General features: G+C 27.3%; 1 protein-coding gene across 1 annotated transcript in view; it reads left to right on the plus strand.

Moving 5' to 3' along the window:
* Positions 1-1,087: 1,087 nt before the first annotated feature.
* Positions 1,088-12,164, plus strand: part of LOC112595971 — a 229,069-nt gene continuing 217,992 nt past the window's right edge. The window contains exon 1 of the mRNA XM_025341395.1: positions 1,088-1,540. The gene's annotated coding sequence lies outside the window, so the exon portion shown is untranslated. The remainder of the gene's footprint in view (positions 1,541-12,164) is intronic.

Genomic DNA, 12,164 nt, shown 5'->3' on the forward strand with positions numbered 1-12,164 from the left:
GAAATCACATTCAATATATTGCGCACGTATTAGTTTAATATGCACAGTGATTTCTATACACGGTTCGAGTGTTTCTATAATTCAAATTTTGAAAAAAAAAATGTTCTTAAATAGTTGTTCAACTAGAAGTAACTAATGAAGTATTCATTTAACATTATATTTCTACAAAAACATTTACATTTGCATATTTACTGGACGTGTATTATTTAATGTTTAATTGTTTTTTGTTGTTGTTTTTTTTTTTTTTTTAGTAAAATTGTGTTTTTTGGTTTTTTAATTAAAATATATAAATTACCATTTTTATTTAAATGGCTCTATCAGGAGTATCAGACAGAATATATTTTTCTAAAAATGTCGAAATGTGGGTACCATAAAAACTCAAACACCACGATAACAAAAACATGTATTTTTTTTTCTTGGAAATCTATATAGTGTACTTATTTACTCTTCAAACATGTTAATAATAATACGAAAAAAAAAAAAACCGTTTATTTTTTATTTTTTCATACCTACGGCTATTATCGGTATAACATTGACGTGTAGCTTACAGCCATCTAAAATCGGATCACTGCGTACACGGCGTGCACGTACAGTATTATTATAATATTGCGCACGAGTACAGGCGCTATACAATTCAAACCTTTATAACCGTTGTGACATATTATTACAATAGAACGCTGCAGTGGTGCGATGCATAATAATAACGATAATAATTAATAAAAAAAAAAAAAAAAAAATAAATAAAAACTAAAAAAATAACACTATGATAACGTTATCGTCACAAATCGTTTCGCTAATAAGCGATATCGCGCCGGCCGTCGCACACGGCCACGACACACGACTACGCCACCGCCGTTTCTCGCGCGGCGGTCGCGTTCACGCTTGCGTCGCGCCCACGACACGCCGGGCAACCGCGCGGGGCTTTGGCGCAATTCGCGCGACCGTTGAAAACCAGAGTGAATATCGTCCTCTGGCACGCGCGCACGGCTTTCGCTCTCCGCCGCCGCGGATCGCGTCGATTTCGGGTTCGGATACGGCGTCGTCGTCTCGTATTTTCTTTTTTTTTTTTTTTAATATAACCTTCGCCGACTCTCGTCTCGTGTTTCCTAAAAACGGTTTAATCCGAAACCGCCGCCGCCGCCCCCGAGATTTTCCTCGGGTCCGTCTTCGGGGCAAGAGGGTCGAACAATAAATTATTATTACCGCGTCCGACGACAGTTGTTCGTCACCGTTCACCGTACAGGAATATCGTTCGGTGCGTGCGCGGGCGACGCGTGTCCGAGTGTCTGACAGCGGATCACTGTGGTCCGCCGATCGCGCTTTGGCCGCGGCCAGTCGTCGGCGACCGAGCGCGGTACTGTGCAGTGTTAGGAATCTTCGCCGACGGAGTTTGTGCGGGTGACCGACGACGACGACGACGATAACACATCACCGGTGTAATTATTATTATGTCGAGGGCTTGAACTGCCGCCCGTCCGTTCGTCGCGACAGTGTGATATAGGCACACGCGAAGCGTCTCTGTCTCGCATCGACAACGCAGGTGAGTGACGATGAGACACAATCACGTTAGACGTAGGCAAATCACAAAAATCATAGGCCTTTGGCGGCAGTGGCTGTGTAGTATTTTTAGTTGTGGTTGGTAGAGGGGGAGTCGTATTTTTATCGGCCGAACGACGCGACGATGACGCAAATAAAACGTTGTCGTCGTATTATTGTTGTCTCGAACAAGGGGGCTTCAATAAATTATATACTAATTTAATATCATGACGGTCGTCGGGCGGATTTTCGGACGCGATTCTGTCGGGAGTTGTGATAAAGACAAAAATAACAGGGGGGGAAGGGAATATAATATAATATCGTGACAATTATCACAGAGATTATGAGAACCTTTTCAGATACAGTACAATAAAAACGAAAAAGTGAGCAGTCTTTATCAACAAAGTTTTTTTATTAACTCTTGTTGTTCGAATTCATAACAACGATATAATGTTGTATACAATAGAATTTGAAAGAAATTCCTTAGATGGCGGACGAAGAGTATAATATTGCAATTGGATTCATTTAAAACATTTTTGTCCATTACTTTCCATTGACAATTTGTCTTTTGTGTTACTTAAAAAACATATTAATAATAATTAAACCGTGTTTTGTTCAAACGTCTTGACAAAATTTTTATTTTTTTAAATATCTAAACTCCTTAGTCCTTGGTCTTACGTATATGTGTTACGGTTGGATCTATTCATAGTGAAGAGTAGACATACATATTTTTAACCAACCTTTAAAGGAATAATTTATTTTATTATAATATACTTTAGGAAATATGTCTTTAGCGATATTTTAATAACATATTGAAATATAAAATATGTTTTAAAATAACTCGAATCCACTCCAATGTGGGAGTAATATCTGTACTTAAAAAAAAAATAGTTGCTCTTCGGAGACTCAAACTTATACCGCTGGCAATCTTCATGATTTATTTTATAGACATAAAATCATCGTGCAAATATTTATTTTAACCTATTAACTGTTCATTAATACAATCCTTATAAATATTATAATCACTGCATTTTAAAACCCTATAGTATTACATATTTTTGTTATTGATTTGTTGATTCTTAAAATATAATCGTATCATTTTTTAGAAATATAATTACTAAAGAATACATTTTTAAAATTGTACTACACAGTTAATTTAAAGATTATAAAATATAACATATCTTTAGCAGTTTTTTTTATAATATTATTCTATATAGAACACATTACATTAATGTATGATACATAAACTGATTAAATTGAATGACATTTATAATACGATGATTTATTAATAACCAGTCCTACATAAATAAATAAATATATATTTTTTTTGTCTCTTTTATTTATAACTTACTTACTTTTAATTCAAGATCGATGTTTCAAATTTAATATTGCATTAAAGCAATATTACTTATAAGTAACTTATAGGTCATACTCATTGATTTGATTAAATTGTATGCTAGTGATTTTTATAATACACATTACACAATTTCTGAGGGGACTGATTGGTTAATCTTGTAGTTATCTTTGTAGTTATGCCTAAAAATTAACCAATCCAATATCCACAAAAATGTATTTAAATCTATTTATTTTCTTTTAAAAGAATAGGTAAAAATAATTTATTCTTGTTATTTATTAGATAAAAAGAGTATTATGATTTTATAAATGAAGAGTAATGTGATTTTTTTATGTTAATAAGTATATAAAATGATGAAATTATATTTTATTCTTCAATCAATAACTATATCCTAAATTATTATTAAAAAAAACATAATTTTTTTTTCTTAGTAGAAATAAAAATATTGAAAAAAATCACTGGAAGGAAATAATTAAAATCTATATTTATTTTTAATTTAAAATTTATTTTTACATCTACAAAACATTTTTGTAACACTGACGTTACTCAAAAAATTATTAATATATAAATTTCTATGCATATAATTAAAAATAATTCTAGCTGTTTTTGTCAATACTATTGTACTATGTTTATTATTCATTTTGACGTTCACATGAAATATTACTTAATAATATATTACCATACATTTTATAAATAAACATTTTCGACTTTAAGATTAATCATTAGTAATTACACAATTCTTTCTTTAATAGGTCGTTAGTATATACACAATAACAAATACCATAAAATACAACATTCCAAAAAAATAAATATCTAAAGATTAACTAAAATCTGGATAAATATTGTCATACTGTTTATAGGTAAAGTTTCTTATATACATACTTAGGTATTATTATGCTTTAAAAGTTAAAAAATGGTATTATTATTCCATTGAATAGTCTCATTGGATAATCGAATTGTGGATTAACTTTGTAATTAATTATCGTTGAAACTTTTATCTTTTCATAAAATAGTCATAAACCTTAATAGCTATAGCTTATACATATTTGGATAATAAACAAGTATCTAGTTAATATGATATCAGTTTTCATGTTCTACTTTTATTTATATATAGTAAACTTTTCTTAATTTTCAGCGTATATATTATTAATACGTATATTATATCATGCTAGTTTAACAACGAAATACAATATTTGTGTAATTATGTAATATATATTTATCTATAATATTAACTAGGTACTTATTACCAATTTAAAATTTTATTATTTACAATTTAATGCCGCAATTATCATCTTTAATTCTAGATGCGTAAATATTTTTAAAGATCAGTAACTCGTCAACAAAATTTATGGTGTAGTTTAAAAAAGTCAGTAACTAGTTAAAAATTAGTTATGTTACAGGAATTATTGGAAATAATTTAATTTTAAAAGACAAAATTTTGATAAAACGTCAAAACTAAATATTATTATATTTATGATAAAATCTGAAATATCATCAAAATAATTTTATAGTTACCGTTGTGTCACGCCAACACTATATTTTACAACTATTGGTTAGTACATCAAACGTAAACGTAGATGTGATACGTTTATGGAAATAATGTAAAATATAATATTACCAGATGATTAGAATATTTTTATGGCATAATAATAACCATTATTTTAATCAGCTTTTGTTTTCATTAGATGATATGCGCTTAAATCGAATAGGTCGTTGACGATGAATTTTCATCATTTATTTCAACTTGAGATTATTATATTGTTACATATTATTGCACAACTACACTGTACACTGGTGAGGGGATGTGGCTTGCGGGTTTCTAAGTTGTAAAATCGATTTCAAACGATACGACTGAACGAAATCGAAATCAATATCGTATATGGCACGGAACGGCGCAAAATACGGTAACCAGTACCATGGTCCATGAGTATACGATGTGCTATAATATTATTATAGTTTCGTTTACCAGCGAAACTTTATGAATCACACCGCGGGCTACATTATGAGCGACTTTGTTTACACACGACGCTTAACTGCAGGTGCACTGAAATACCTATTTACATATTTTACGCTATACTACTGTAAGGGTTATGTTAACCCGACCAGAATAACGAACTGGTGATGGTTAATCGAAACCGAATTGAGAATATTATAATATTGTTTGTGATGGCTCGAAAAAGAAACTACATGTTGTGCTATCCCACAAGTTAAGTAATAAAAACATAATAATATCTTAATTTTGATGACAATGATTTGTATTTGTTTTTATTAAGATGATTAAAAACCAATGATTATATGTTTTTTCTAATATACTTGCAACTCACTACTAGATAAATTGGTTTGTTATGTTTAAAATATGTTTAAATTTCTATGTTGTATATGTGTGCGTTTCGGACACACGCATGTGCATTCCTTAGTCAAAATTATTGAGTGAACCTACTTCAATGTAAATTTTGTTATTTATGTATGCTACGTAAAAAATCATATTAATGATAACATAATTATAACTATATATTTAATAATATCATAGCTTTTAGTTATTTATTTTATATATTAAATCAAATATTTATGTTTGATTTGAAAAAAAAAAAATATTTCAGTTACCAATGGATGTAGTTACTACAAGTTATTAATTTACCAGTATAATACCTTCATAATTGTTAATTTATGAATAATATCAAAGGTTATTTTTTTCATTTTTTTTTTTTTTTTTTTTTTCATGTGATTAGTTGTTGAGCTAGTTAATGATTATAACTTTTGGTTAATATGTGCATTTAGTAGTAAGAGACATAGTTAATTAATCAGATTAAAAAAAACCTTGTCCTCCTGTCTTTAATAATGGTAACACAAATTATGTATTTAAATGTCAATATGTTTATTATCTATCATTACCCCACCTATAGTGTCTGTATATATGTATATACATCAGTTATTAAAATAGTTGAAGCATATGCATATTAGTTATTTGATACAACTATCTTCCATCGTCAGGAATCTGTGAATAATATGGGCGATACGATGTGAAGTAGCTTAATAGTTAATTTGACGTTTCGCTCGTGGCTGGTATAATCCTTATGAAACGGAAGATGCATCACTATAGACCAGACATGATGATACCTTCTCGAAAATAATATAAGTAATACGTACAACACTCGTTCTTTCGGAATATCGTCGTCCGTAGACTAACAATATAATATGCACTTGTAGACGACGTATTTAAGGTATAGGCATGTCAGATGTGGACAAGAATACTGTTAACGACTTTTCATTTTTTCAGACTGACTGACAGACAAAGGAAATTATCTTTGTTACTCGCTTTCCAATGTACCGTATAAACTGCGTGGACCACAACCTTTAACCGCGATTTAAAAGACTACCGTTCAAGATATTACTCATATTAAAACATACTGATAAAGCCTGAGAAATTGAATACTCGTGATCAAAAATGTATCATTACTTCTACTGTAATGATAATCATCACGTTATTTTGATTTATATGTTATCATAATTTTTCAAACAAGGATCAATAGTTGTAAAATACTACCTTATGTTTATATGTGTATATTCACTTTGTCACTTTTAAAACGATCCACGTCAGTATCGAATTCGTTTCTTTCAACATTTAAACATGAACTTTATTTGAATTTTGTATGTATATTTTACGACTTTTTATAATTTATGTTGACTTTATATTTTGAGTTGTCATTTTACTTAAATTTAATTACACAGAAATGATAATTTAATTAAATAAGAAATCGGAAAGAAATTAACAGAGATGCAAAACAGACTAAAAATTGAGCAATCTTTCGTTTCCTACTTTAGTAAACGTTCTTATTGGCACATGGTTGTGATTTAAACTCGAATTAATTATCATATTAAAAAAACTGAGGATCTTTCATTTTTAAAGTTAGTAGTTTCTTCAACAATCACATCTGTTAAATTTAATGGTACATATAATTTACATAATAATATGATGACTTGACTTGAATCATACGCTTTGGTACTATATGTCACTATTATTACATTTATACTAGTATAAATAATAGTACCTAATAATTGTAAAATAATAATAGATAATAATATATAATGATTAGTATCTGTAATTTACCATGATTGTATTCGTATTAAAATTTTTTTATAATATATATTAAAATTATTAAAATTAATATATAAATATATTATTTAGATTTCATACTATTTTATGCAAAGTATACTGCAGAATATTCTTGAATTTTAGTACTTTTTTCTATTAAATAACCTGACTATTTTTTAATTGGATACATTTTTAAAATTTTTACATTTAGCTATTGACTGTGATTTTATTAATTTATAAAATATTGTGTAATGTAATCCTTTTTTAAGATATTGATAGATCTTTTCAGTTCATAGCTTAATAATTATATTTATTTTTCATATGATTCAAAAAGAAAAAAAAAAGCTTATTGATAAATAATTTTTTATATGCTTGGAAGTATATAAAAAGGGACTAATTTTGAAATAATTTATTATTATTATTATTATTATATAAATTTTATTTGCATCCAAATTAATTTTTAAATGATATTTATTTACATTATCTATATAAAAGTAAATTATGACTTATGATTAAATTCTGAAACATACTTTACCCAAAACTAGGTCATTAGATTACTTGTTTATACATTTTTTAACGTATATGTTTTAAAATATATATTATGTACTTTGTTTAAAAAAAACAAAACAAAACAAAATAAAAGACAGTGGTTTTTAGTAAAGCTTAAGATACATTTATATTATAAACATTATATATGTAGGAAACCATAATCCCAAGTGGAATGAATAGACAAAGATTTATTATAACAATAAACTTGAACAAATTGGTACCTACTATACACCTATTAGTTGAGAAAAATTATTTTTACTGTTAAAATAATGTAAATTATTTTCTACTTATGGTATAGTTTATAAATATATATGATATAAAATAATATTTTTTTTTTAGATATTGCCATTATGTTTAGCAAAAGTATCAATTAGCCATAGTAAATATATTTCTTTAATATTTCAAAATAAAAATCAATGAAGTTACAGATGAATAAAAATAGTTATGATTTGTCTTTTGAATGTAGGTATTGCGTTTATTTTATAATTATTTTAAAAATGTAATTTTATTATACGATATAATCATGTTTTTATGTATTATTATTTTTTTTTTTTTTTTAGATTAATTTAAATTAGTTAAGCAAATATTTTTTACACTGTTAAATCGTTTGTAGTTTACATACATTATTTAAAAATAACCTTTTGATCTGTCCATTATTATTCCATTTCAAAATAATTGTAGTAAAAGTTTGGTATTATATGGTCATTATTTTAATTCTGTCTATACTCACTACAATACAAAAATTATTTTTAGCTTTTAGGTACGTATAATTATGTAGGTATACAAGTTGTACATTATTTTTTATTAGCTACTTGTAAAAACTATTACAGCTCAACAATTAAGTTAATATTTTGTTAAAATATTCAATTGAGTAGTAACTTATTAACATAATACTTCAGTAAAGGTACAATATAATATGAATGGTGCATATTATTGTTCGATATTAATTGAAAACATAAATTATATTAAATTGTTTATTTTTTGATGTAAATAATGATGTAAAAATTATTAATATTACACCTATTTAACTTATAACATAATATATCATACCATTAAATAAGATTTAATTGAAAATAATAATACTTATTAAAAAATAAAAATACATTTTATGCTTTTGTAGATAAATTTATGTATGAAAGGTTATTTATAAAAGACTTTAATTTTTGATTATTACACATGCAAAAATTTTGTTCGATAACTCTGTATATTTAATCGTAAGCCGAGTAACAAATAATAATATAATAATATGTATTTATTTTTTTTTGTGTCAGATAATATATTTTACAGTGGAAAAAAATATGACCGGATTTTCAACTTTCATGGATGTTTATAGTAGCATCAAATAGATCTAGTTGATACTGTTAGTCTTTGGAAGGAAAAAAAAAATTTAAGCAATTAAAAAAAAATTAACCAAGGGGAAAGATACATTTTTTTCAAGTATTTTATTTTATATTGTGTTTCAAACTTATAAAAATTGTTTACCTATTATAATATCATAAATATTTATATATAATACGTATACATAGAATATATTTTTTTTTTTTTTATTTTTTATTAGAAACTTGGTGAAAACCATTAGTTTCAACAATTACAATAATACGTATATATAACAATTAAAGTTATGTAGCAGAAAATCAACAATTTTAAAAATTAAATATTCGAAATTAATAAAAACAAAAATAGACAGATAATTAAGAAAGTACAATGAATCAAAGAAATAGATAAGAGTAATATAATGGTGCGTGAGTAATATAATAATAACTTGTCGTCACTGTAAATTTAATTAGAAGATAAAATTTAACAATATAAAATGGTATAGAATTAGGTATATGAGAAAATATTAGATTATTATATTTAGGATTTATTTAATAGTGAGGTGAGAAGGGAAAGGAGTGGTTTAATAATATTGGAGATTTCGGAGATAAGTGAGGTTAGTAATGTTTCAATATTTGAGCCAAATTGAGAATGACTTAAACCGGAGGAAGTGACATGAGCATATGATGGCTGGGTGGAGGGAGTACAAAAGATGGCTTTTGGAGTATTATTTTTAGATGAAGGAGTTGGAATATTATTTCGACTAAATGAGGGCTTGATGTGTTTAAACTTTTTATTTTCAGGGCAACCTTTATAGTTAGTGGTGTGATTGCCATTACATAGAGCGCATTTGGCTGGAACGTCGCGTGACTTGGTACAGGACTCTGAGGTGTGTTCTTCTCCACATTTAACATAACGTGGGTAATGAAAACAGTATTTATGAGTATGACCGTAAGATTGGCAATTAGTGCACTGTGGTGGACTTTTAGGAGTCCGTGGTTTTTCAACTGTGATTTTAGTGTTAAGAAGGAACTCAATTTTGTATATGTCCAAGTTATTTGTGGCTTTTTTAATATCGACGAAAAAAAGTGGCAGCGGTGCTTTATCCGAAAAACGTTTGATATTATGTATATTAGTAACACTATGTCCCAATTCTGCAAGACTAGCAGAGATGTCCTCGTGAGAGGTGGTCGGGTGGATATTACGGATGACCACTCGAAGCGGACGAATAGCAATTGGCTGGAAGGTATGAAAGCAATAGTCATTTTCGTCGAGGAGTTCTACTAGAGAGTTGTAATGTTCCCGGAAATGAGTGTAGATGATAGTATAAGAGGGCGTAGACTTACATATAAATTCAGAAGACTCTAATATAGTCAGCAGGATGGAGATGAGGTCGGAAAAATTGTTCACATTTTTAATGTAGACGGGCGGTGGTTTCGTTGAGACGAGACTGTTGTGTGTATTGGCGGTTTTCGAACATGGGTTCACATCGGCTTCATCAGTGTTAGCGAGGACTGAGAACCGATTTGGACTAGCGAAGACTTTGGATTTTTTCTCTACGACCTTTGGAGAGAGAGAAGATGTAGAATGATGTCTTTTATTCTTGTTGTCTTTACATTTATTGTTCGATTGAGACGACATAATAGCGTGTATTATGGCCCTGGCAAACTTGCTGTTGAAACCGCGATAAGATAAGAGAGCGACGGATATACGGTTAACGTGCGCACATGATGGCGTTCGAAGCCGGACTGTGAGAATATATTATATTCTATGTTATTAATTTTATTTTACTTTGTTAATAATATTTTTCAATTTTTATACGTTAATTATTACTCATATTTTTTATTTTTATGTATTATTTACTAAAAAAAAAAAAAAATTATATTATACTAGAATTTTATTAATTATTACTTTTCAAAAATTATTATAGTTATTCTTGTTGTAAGTTTTTAGAGTCACTATTACGATATTATAGTAAATTAATTTATACCAGTAAATGAAAATAAAATAAATATTAAGTATTACTTAGTTATTGAATAAATTTTAATATATATATAGTATATATGTATTTATTATATGCATATACTTTATAGTTGTTATCATTACGTGCCGAATTCTATTATGCTTAGTCGTCAAAATATAATTAATAATTATCATATATTCACTAATAAGTAATAATAAAGTTGTTTGTACATCTAAAATTATTTAAGATCTATAATTTTGTAGATTAATTAAATTTGCACAATACAAAAGTACAAGCTTCTACTTTATATTTATGTTTGTAATTTAAATTCTATTTAAATTTAATTTGTCACTGTATAATATTTTATCTATTTTAATACGACATAGAGCAATTTTTTTATTTGAATATTATTGTTCTTTGCGCTATTTTAATTGTAGGCTCACTATTTAAATAGTGTACTATAAAACAGTCTTAATATTATATACGTCCTACGGTAATTATTTTGGTTATATATTTGTTTGTGTATGATGTAAAATATAACAAAAATATCACTTGATTGTGTGGAATATTCATTAAACAAGAGTATTAAGTTATCTAACCAATGCATCTCTTGTAATTAGATATTACAATTTTATATGATTTATTTAATAATAAATTTAAGGGAATTGGAACATGCTAAAACTTTGTAATACAATTGACTCAAAGGTCAAATCTCTAACAAGAATATGAGTGGCATACAGAGTGCTATAACTTAAATTTTGAAAAAAAAAAGTTTAAGACTTTTACAATTTTATTTATACTTGTTATAAATCAAATTATGTTTATATTGAAAAGAAGGTTTGGTTTTGTTTAAAAATGTAAAATACAATTATTTTAACATTATAATCCATATTAATGTTTCATTTTGTCTTCTGATTGAGAAAATATATTTTTAAAACGTGACTAATAATATACCTATAGAAAACATTGAATATAATAATTATTTGATTTTATCATTGTGATATCGATTCATAAACTTATACCACCTGACTTACTTTTCATATACATGGTGACGGATATAGACGAGATGAATTATTTATTTTATACACGTTAATAAATTACTTACGCTACATTAAATAGTACGTGTACATTAGTAACAATTATCTTGATTTCTTGTGATAAGATGCACGCATGAAAAAATTTGCTTTTTCGAATGTTTGAAACCACTCACTTGGATGTGAATTACTCTCCTTTTAAAATGACCAAATTCGATGTTTGTCTATCATATAGTTCTCAATTATTTTTTCAGAGTTAAAAAAAAAAAAAAAAATTAATTACTTATGATAAATAAAAACAAAATGCTGAATTTCAAGTGT

The sequence above is a fragment of the Melanaphis sacchari genome, unplaced genomic scaffold, assembly GCF_002803265.2.
Source record: "Melanaphis sacchari strain LSU unplaced genomic scaffold, SCAv2.0 Contig2_pilon_pilon, whole genome shotgun sequence".
Taxonomy (NCBI): domain Eukaryota; kingdom Metazoa; phylum Arthropoda; class Insecta; order Hemiptera; family Aphididae; genus Melanaphis; species Melanaphis sacchari.